This window comes from Callorhinus ursinus, unplaced genomic scaffold (assembly GCF_003265705.2).
Source record: "Callorhinus ursinus isolate GAN/ISIS: 27379988/994484 unplaced genomic scaffold, GSC_fseal_2.0 scaffold9, whole genome shotgun sequence".
Classification (NCBI taxonomy): Eukaryota; Metazoa; Chordata; class Mammalia; order Carnivora; family Otariidae; genus Callorhinus; species Callorhinus ursinus.
The window spans coordinates 12,800,887-12,808,128 of NW_027397071.1; the positions used below are offsets into that span (position 1 = coordinate 12,800,887).

Genomic DNA, 7,242 nt, shown 5'->3' on the forward strand with positions numbered 1-7,242 from the left:
GGTTAAGCATCTGACTCTTGGTTTCAGCTCAGAGTATGAGCTCAGTGTCATGAGGTTGAGTCCCGTGTCAGACTCTGTGGTCAGTGTGAAGTCTCCTGGAGAGTCTCTCTCCCCTCCCCCTCCCACTTGTGCTCTCTTTCTCTCTTTCTAAAATAAATAAATCTTTAAAAAAAGACATAAAGTAAACCATAAATATTATAAACTTACGAGGCTATTCCATTTTCAAATTTCTTTTCATTATATGACTATTACAGATATTTTATGATAATTCAAGAAACAGGAGAGGAAACAGAAATTATAGGGAAAAACCACCAGTATTTTCTGTTAAAACTTTATAAACACGAATCACAAGGATTAGATTTGTTTAAAGTAAAACTGTACCACCTAATAATTCAAGTCAGCTTCTTTCTGGGATCATGTGCTTGCTTATTCATCAAATATTCATTCACCACATATATGCTGAGCCCTTAAAATGTGCCAGGAACTATTATTACAGACGTTGTCTGGTTCAGACAACAAAACAAAGATCTTGTTTTCGTGAATCTCCTTTTGTAACTGGAGAATATAGACTCATACACAACAAAGGGAGAGATGCATACACACTCAGTCAAATCAATAAAATATGTACTCTCCTGGTGCTGAGTCTGTGGAGGGTATAAAGCAGGGAAGACAGCAGAGAATAACCGGACAGTGGAGAATGGGCAGCTTTAATTTTAACAGTTAAATAGAATGGTTAGAGAAAGTCTTCTTTGAGGTGACACTTGTTTAAAGACCTGAAGGAAGTAATCAGTGAACTGCACTCCGTCTGCGGGGGTGGGGGGTGGGGGGGAAAGGCAGGCCCTGCAGTAATGACCCTGAAGCTGTTCTGTGCCTACCTCGTTGGAAAGAGCAGAGTGGGATGAGGGTGGAGAAGATGGTGCTTTGGTTAGAAAGGAAACAGGAGATGAATAATTTAGGGCTCTGCAGGCCAACGTGAGGCCTTTGGCCTTTATCCTGAATCTGATAGAAGGAATTTGAGTATTCTAAGCAGAGGAGTATCATGCCCTTACTTTTTGTCTCTGGATCACTCTAGCTGCCAATAAGGACCCAACAGACCAGTCAGAAGTTTTAAGCTGCAAACTATTCTCAAACCATCATCAGTCTGTAAGAGTGGGGAAATTTCAAAAAACAAAAAACAACAACAAAATCAAAACCCTTCTCATTACTAAATATATGGAAAACAGTGAGTACCTCAGAAAGCTTTCCATAAGTATTAAGCAGCTGGGGAAAAAAAAAAAAAAAACATTCCCAGGAAGAAAGCTCCAGGCTGCCTCTTACATTACTGCCTTCTTTCACTATATAAAACTTCACACACGTTCTCCTTGACTGGGTGTAAAACACATATACTTCTTTCTCTCCAATGTATTCACCTTTTTAAGGAAGTGGAAGTGTTAAGCTTCAATTATTCTCCATTCATCTGTTAAAGCTTTGTGCATTACGCATAATCCATACTTTTTATCATACATCAAAACAATTAATGTACAGTACAGAATTTATAGAGTTGAACATAAAAAGAACTTTATCTCCACTTGATGTACAATATATGCAAAATTTCCATTTGAATTAATGGAAGTCATCCGTGGGCTTTATGAAGAGATCATTTTCAAGAGCTTTTAGAAGATTTATCAGAATATGTGTATAGCTCAATTTTTCTATATGTCTGTTGACTTTATTGTTTAATTGGTTTATAAGAGTGCTTAAAATTGACCTGATCAGAAAACTCTTTTTATTTCAATATAAAGGAGTGTCTTCAGATATAATATCTGTACAACTAATTGCTAAATGTCCAACTTTTACAAAAATGACTTACCTCTATTCTTGTGATTTTCCCCCCTAATCTTCCACTTTGTGCTCACAGTCCTCAAATATTTACACTCTTTAATACTTTTCAATTTCAATGCCCTCCTTCTAATGCCTGCCCATTTGGATGGCCATCTACATACAGAGAACCTTACTTAGTAGGTACTGTGAGACACTTAAAATAAAAAGATAGAGAATACCCACCCTAACAGAATTTGCACTCAGTTATTTTAATTCAAATCTGGGTATAGTACCTATTATATTCAAAGTATGGGCTTACAAATTTTTCTACAACAGATAATCACAGAACTGGGACTGAAGAAAGAATGAGTTCAATAATCAGATAGGATGTGCTCAGTTATTCCTTACCCTAAAGATAACCTACCCTATTGATATTGTTTGAAATAGTTTTGTTTTTCAACAATCACAAGCACCTTTGCATTCATAATTCTGAAAATAACTTTGAATAAACCCTTATTTTTTTATTTAACACACTTTTGTAGTGCTTATTATATATCAGGTACTATTCTAAGAGTTTTACATACATCCACTCATTAAATACTTGAAACAATTTTCTGAGGTAGGTACTATCTTGATACCATTTTACTGATGAGTATTTTCTACAGCACATTCTCCATACAGGAAACAAGCCACTCAGAGTATATGCCTCCCCTGCTTTAAGCTCTTCAACAACTTCCCAAACCAACTAAAAGAAAATCCAAATTCCTTACTATGGTCTGTAAAATATTACATAATCTGGTCTCTGCCTGATTCTCCGTACATTTCTTTTACCATGCCCTTTAATCCCTAAACTCTGGCTACACTGGCTTTCTTTCTGTACCTGTGCACGTCAATCTCGTTCTCCCCTTGGGGTTTCTGTACTTACTATTTGCTCTTCCTGTAATGTCGTCCTCACATTGTTCTCCTGGCTGCGGCGGCAGCTCCGGAGGTCCTTTGGGAATGCTGCTGCAAGAACTTGAGCTTGACCCGCTTGATCTGTGAGCGCCAGCGCCGAGGTGACCTGCCCTGGCAGCCAAAGCCTGACTTTAAAGGCTGGGCCTTCCCATTCCCAGGTGTGATGCTGATAAGGAGGCCTTCGTGACCCGGGAGAATGAAGCTAGATGGTGCAGCTGATGGACCTGATGGACCTTGAGTCCTGGAAGCTCCCGCAGTCTGCATGGAGGAAGCAGGACTACCCTCCCAAAGTCAGTTTTTGGAAATAGAAGCTAAAGACTGCTGGCTTCAGAGGCCTCCTCGGCTTCAACTGAGAGGCGGTGGGGCTCCTGGAGGATTACCGGCCCCGTGCAGCAGTGGAACCAGGACCACTGCCCTGAGCGGGGTTCGGCCCTTGCCCCCCACCTGGCTGATGACGGCTGTCTATGCGGGGAGCTGCTGGTGAATCTCAACCTCCTGCGTGGACCAGGCCGTCCAAGCCTGGGAGGCACCCGAAGCCTACTGCTCCACCTAGCTGCGTCTGCTTTCCCCGAGGCCTGGGTGGAAAGTCCGTCCCCTTCCTGAGCGCCCGCGACCCTCGCGCACCAGTGGGAGCTTGCCGTCCACCTGACAGGTGGAGGCCTGCGCATGCGCGCCACCTTCAGGGGGTTGCCGCCCAGTGCTGTCCTGGTGGGAGGTGGCAAGAACCCCGGGCAGGAACTGCGACAAATTTCTCTCCAGGAAGACCCGTGTGAGCCGCCCCTCTGGGCACGGGAGCTGGCACTGGGCCTGTCCACCGGCACCGGATCCAGAGTTGACCATTCACCCGCCCCTATTGAAGGAGAAGAGCTCAGAGCAAGATCTCTTTGCCCAGCTCTTTAACTTAAGTTTTAAGAGGAGGCGTCTCCACACCCTGATGCCTCTGCGGTGTGCTCTCTGCCCAAGAGCTGGTTTTGAGCGGATGTGCCTCAGATCCGTACACTTTGACCTGCTGCATGACCACTTGTTTGGATTACTTAATTTGTCACAGTTTGAGGGCAGTGGGATAATTTGAGTTTAAAATTATGGATACCACTTAAAACACCACCACCAACAACACAATATCCAATAAAAGGTCTAATCTGCAGAGAAGTCCTTTGTTTACACAATCTAAGTACACTTCTCCACTTATTAGTCACTCTTTATTTCATTCTCCTACATAAAATACTTCAACGTCCTTAACAAACTAATGGGATATTTCTCATTCCAGTGCTTGTTTCCATAATTGTAGCTGTCTCCCCCACTGTAGTGTTTTTAACTTATTGAGAGCAGAGACCTTGTTTATTTTATCCCACAAAATCCCCGTGGTATGAGAGCATCCAGAGTAGTAGGATCTTGGTAAGTAACTGCTGAATGACTGAGTGGACATATAAAGTAATACCATCCATTTTTAAAGCTTTTACAACTTTTCACACTTCACAGTTCATACACTTAATTTTAAAATGTTTACTTGAGGGGCATCTGGGCGGCTCAGGTCATGATCCCACGGTCCTGGAATTGAGCCCCACATGGGGCTTCCTGCTCAGTGGGGAGTCTGCTTCTCCTTCTCCCTCACCCTCTGTGTGCTCACACTCGTTCTGTCTCTAAATAAATAAATAAGTCTTTAAAAAAAATTGTTTACTTGATTTTGAACCATTTATGAGTTAACATGTTTACTGTTTAATAGTATAGAAATTACAATTTTATAACTGATAATTATTAAATGGTTGTATTTCCATGTACAATGCCATGGCCATGAATCACTTATTTCTTAGAACAATAATTTTAATTAGACATTATTGTAGATGAAGAAACTCAGTCTAAGAGAGGTAAAGTATGGTCCAAAAGACCACAGACAAATAAGCAGAGTTGATGATATTTAATGCATTCAGTCTAACTTTTAAGTCAATGGTCTAGATGACCCCACTTGACTTTCTCTTCAGTTTAAATATTTATTCTCAAGATTTCCTAACATAAATTTGCTTTTATAGCTGGTATTGGTGTTCTACGGAAAGGCCCTTAAATATCAAATATATCCATGAGTGGAAGGAATGCATATCTTCCACACTGAAGCAGTCACCAGTTACCCTTATTTTCCTTTAAGGCCATGTTTTTTCAGACAGGGTAGCTTCAAGTAGGAAAACTGCAAAACCACATCTAATTTTACACTGGCAAGAAAGAAACCTGCATTTTATTGTGTGACTGGGATCTCTTTATTAATTTATTACCACAAAACCACAGCATAAGTTTAGTCTAATAACATGGTAAATTACAGTTTGGAAAAATATGTAATTATTTTCCAAAATCTGTTATGTCTATCTAATAGAACCACATAATAGCATCAACAGATTATAGTTTTTGAAAATATGCAATTACTTTCTACTCTGTACTGCCTAATAGAGCCACGTATGAAGCACACAAATTAATCAACATTACTATATATTTCCATCCTTCCACTCAGTCTCTTGCCCAAAGTCAGTAACATGGCTCTAACCTACCTGCAAGTGAAATATAAGTAAGCATATCAAATATGCATAGGTGAGAAAAACTTTTCCCTTCTTCCCTTCTAGGTTCTTTGGCTGGTCTAATACCTAAATTGACATAAGACAGATTAATAGGGGAAAAATAAATTTAATTTTGTATGTACAGAAGCCCCACAAAGACATGAGAGGCTGCCTGGCAGTCACGTAATTGTGGCTTATATACCATTCTGAGCTAAAGAGAAGGGGATAGGGGCCTGGGGTCTCAAAAGGGAGGAAAACTCAGGAAAATGAGAAAAACAGATTTTTGGTAAATGAGTGTTTGCCAGGCCATACAAATAATTCTTTCTGATATAAAAAGTTATCTTTGGTATTAGGTCTCTTTTGGTATACCCCTCTATCTAGATTTTTTTAGGCAGTTTAGGGGGAGATTAAAAGCTCTTCTTGAGTTTGTTGGGTTTCGTCAAATAATCCACATGCCAAAGTAGCACATTCTGGAGTCATGTATTCTGGTCCCCCTTGCATGTGATGGTGAGCTATCTCTAACATTTCTAACAGTCAGAGTGTTGTATTCTCAGAGGAAATACAATGAAAGAAACATAGACTCTACTTGTATTTCACTAAGCATAAAGCCTTCATGTCAAACCCTAAAATATATCTTAAATCATTTACTAGAAAAATATTTCAGGTAAAAATCCACCTCAATGCTTTTCTAGTTAAGGATTATCCTGAGTTCAACAAGTATTTTAACTATCAGGGTTAATAATGTAATGATGTAGATAATGAATGAAAAAAAAAAAATATATATATATATATACACTTTAGTAACCAGATTTCCAGTAAGAAGTTATTGGAAGGTTGCAATGAAGTGAATGAATTATCTTCAAAATTTTTCCAAACTAATAGAAATCCAAACTATTCTAAAATAAAAGTTTATTTGAAAAAATAATTCATAACATAATCCTGAAAACCATAATTTTTTTTTCAAAGTAACATAATTCTTCCTGAAGGCAAACTTGCCTTTTTCTAACTGAATATCTTGTTAATGATGTTCTTGATATGAATACTTCAGTGTTTCATAATTCAACAGTTCATAAAATCAAACAAAATTCGAAATCTCATAGAATATAATGAAAATAACAGCTATGAATACAACATTGCTTGTATACTTCAAAGTGATGTACTCGGAAAACTAATGTGCTATAACTTTCAATGTATGTGTACTATTTGACCATGGGTGTTAGACTGATATTTGCCTCCCCCCACCAAAAAATAATTATTTCACACCAGTTGATAGTATAAAATAAAGGACAAATAGTTATCAAAGGAATGATTTGATTGAAATGTGTTCTTTGGTAAAAATAAATAAATAAATAAAAACCTAAATCTTTTCCCATCCTTGATAACCTGTGCAAAAGTAGAAGAGAAAGAAACAGTTGTATCATTGAATAAACATTAAACTAGAATAAGATCTGCATCACAGGCAATCTGCTAGAGATTGCAAAGACAAATAAATCTCACTCTTTAAATAGATAAGCATATGCAACCCATCACATACATGTTTTCAAGATAAATTACAACAAGTCCTTAAGTAAGAGGACTTGCCAGCATCACTTGTCACACATAGTTCATCCTAAATTCACCAGGTAATTGGACGACAACCTGTGTTAGCTAATAGGATTTATCCAAAGGAAAAAATAAATTCATATCTTTATGATAGGAACTAGTTTTACAGTGAGGCACCCATAAATTTAACCTCCTATCCTCTCGCGGAAATGCAAAGGTGGGGGAGTTACTTTCCTTGATCATCTTTAAAGACATGGCTCTGAGGGATTTGAGAAAGACATTCCTGGGTCACAATGCTGGTAAAAGTCTTGCTTACCTTTTAAAGGGATTTATATAGATTTCCAAAAGACAAAGAAAACACTTAAAATTATAGGGTTTCCAAAGTAAATGCTCTAAGGAAAGGTAA

At 38.5% G+C, this 7,242-nt stretch overlaps 1 pseudogene; it reads left to right on the forward strand.

Annotated features, from left to right (window-relative positions):
* Nucleotides 1–2,743: 2,743 nt before the first annotated feature.
* Nucleotides 2,744–3,357, forward strand: LOC112824304 (alpha-ketoglutarate-dependent dioxygenase alkB homolog 4 pseudogene; annotated as a pseudogene).
* The last annotated feature ends 3,885 nt before the right edge of the window (nucleotides 3,358–7,242 follow it).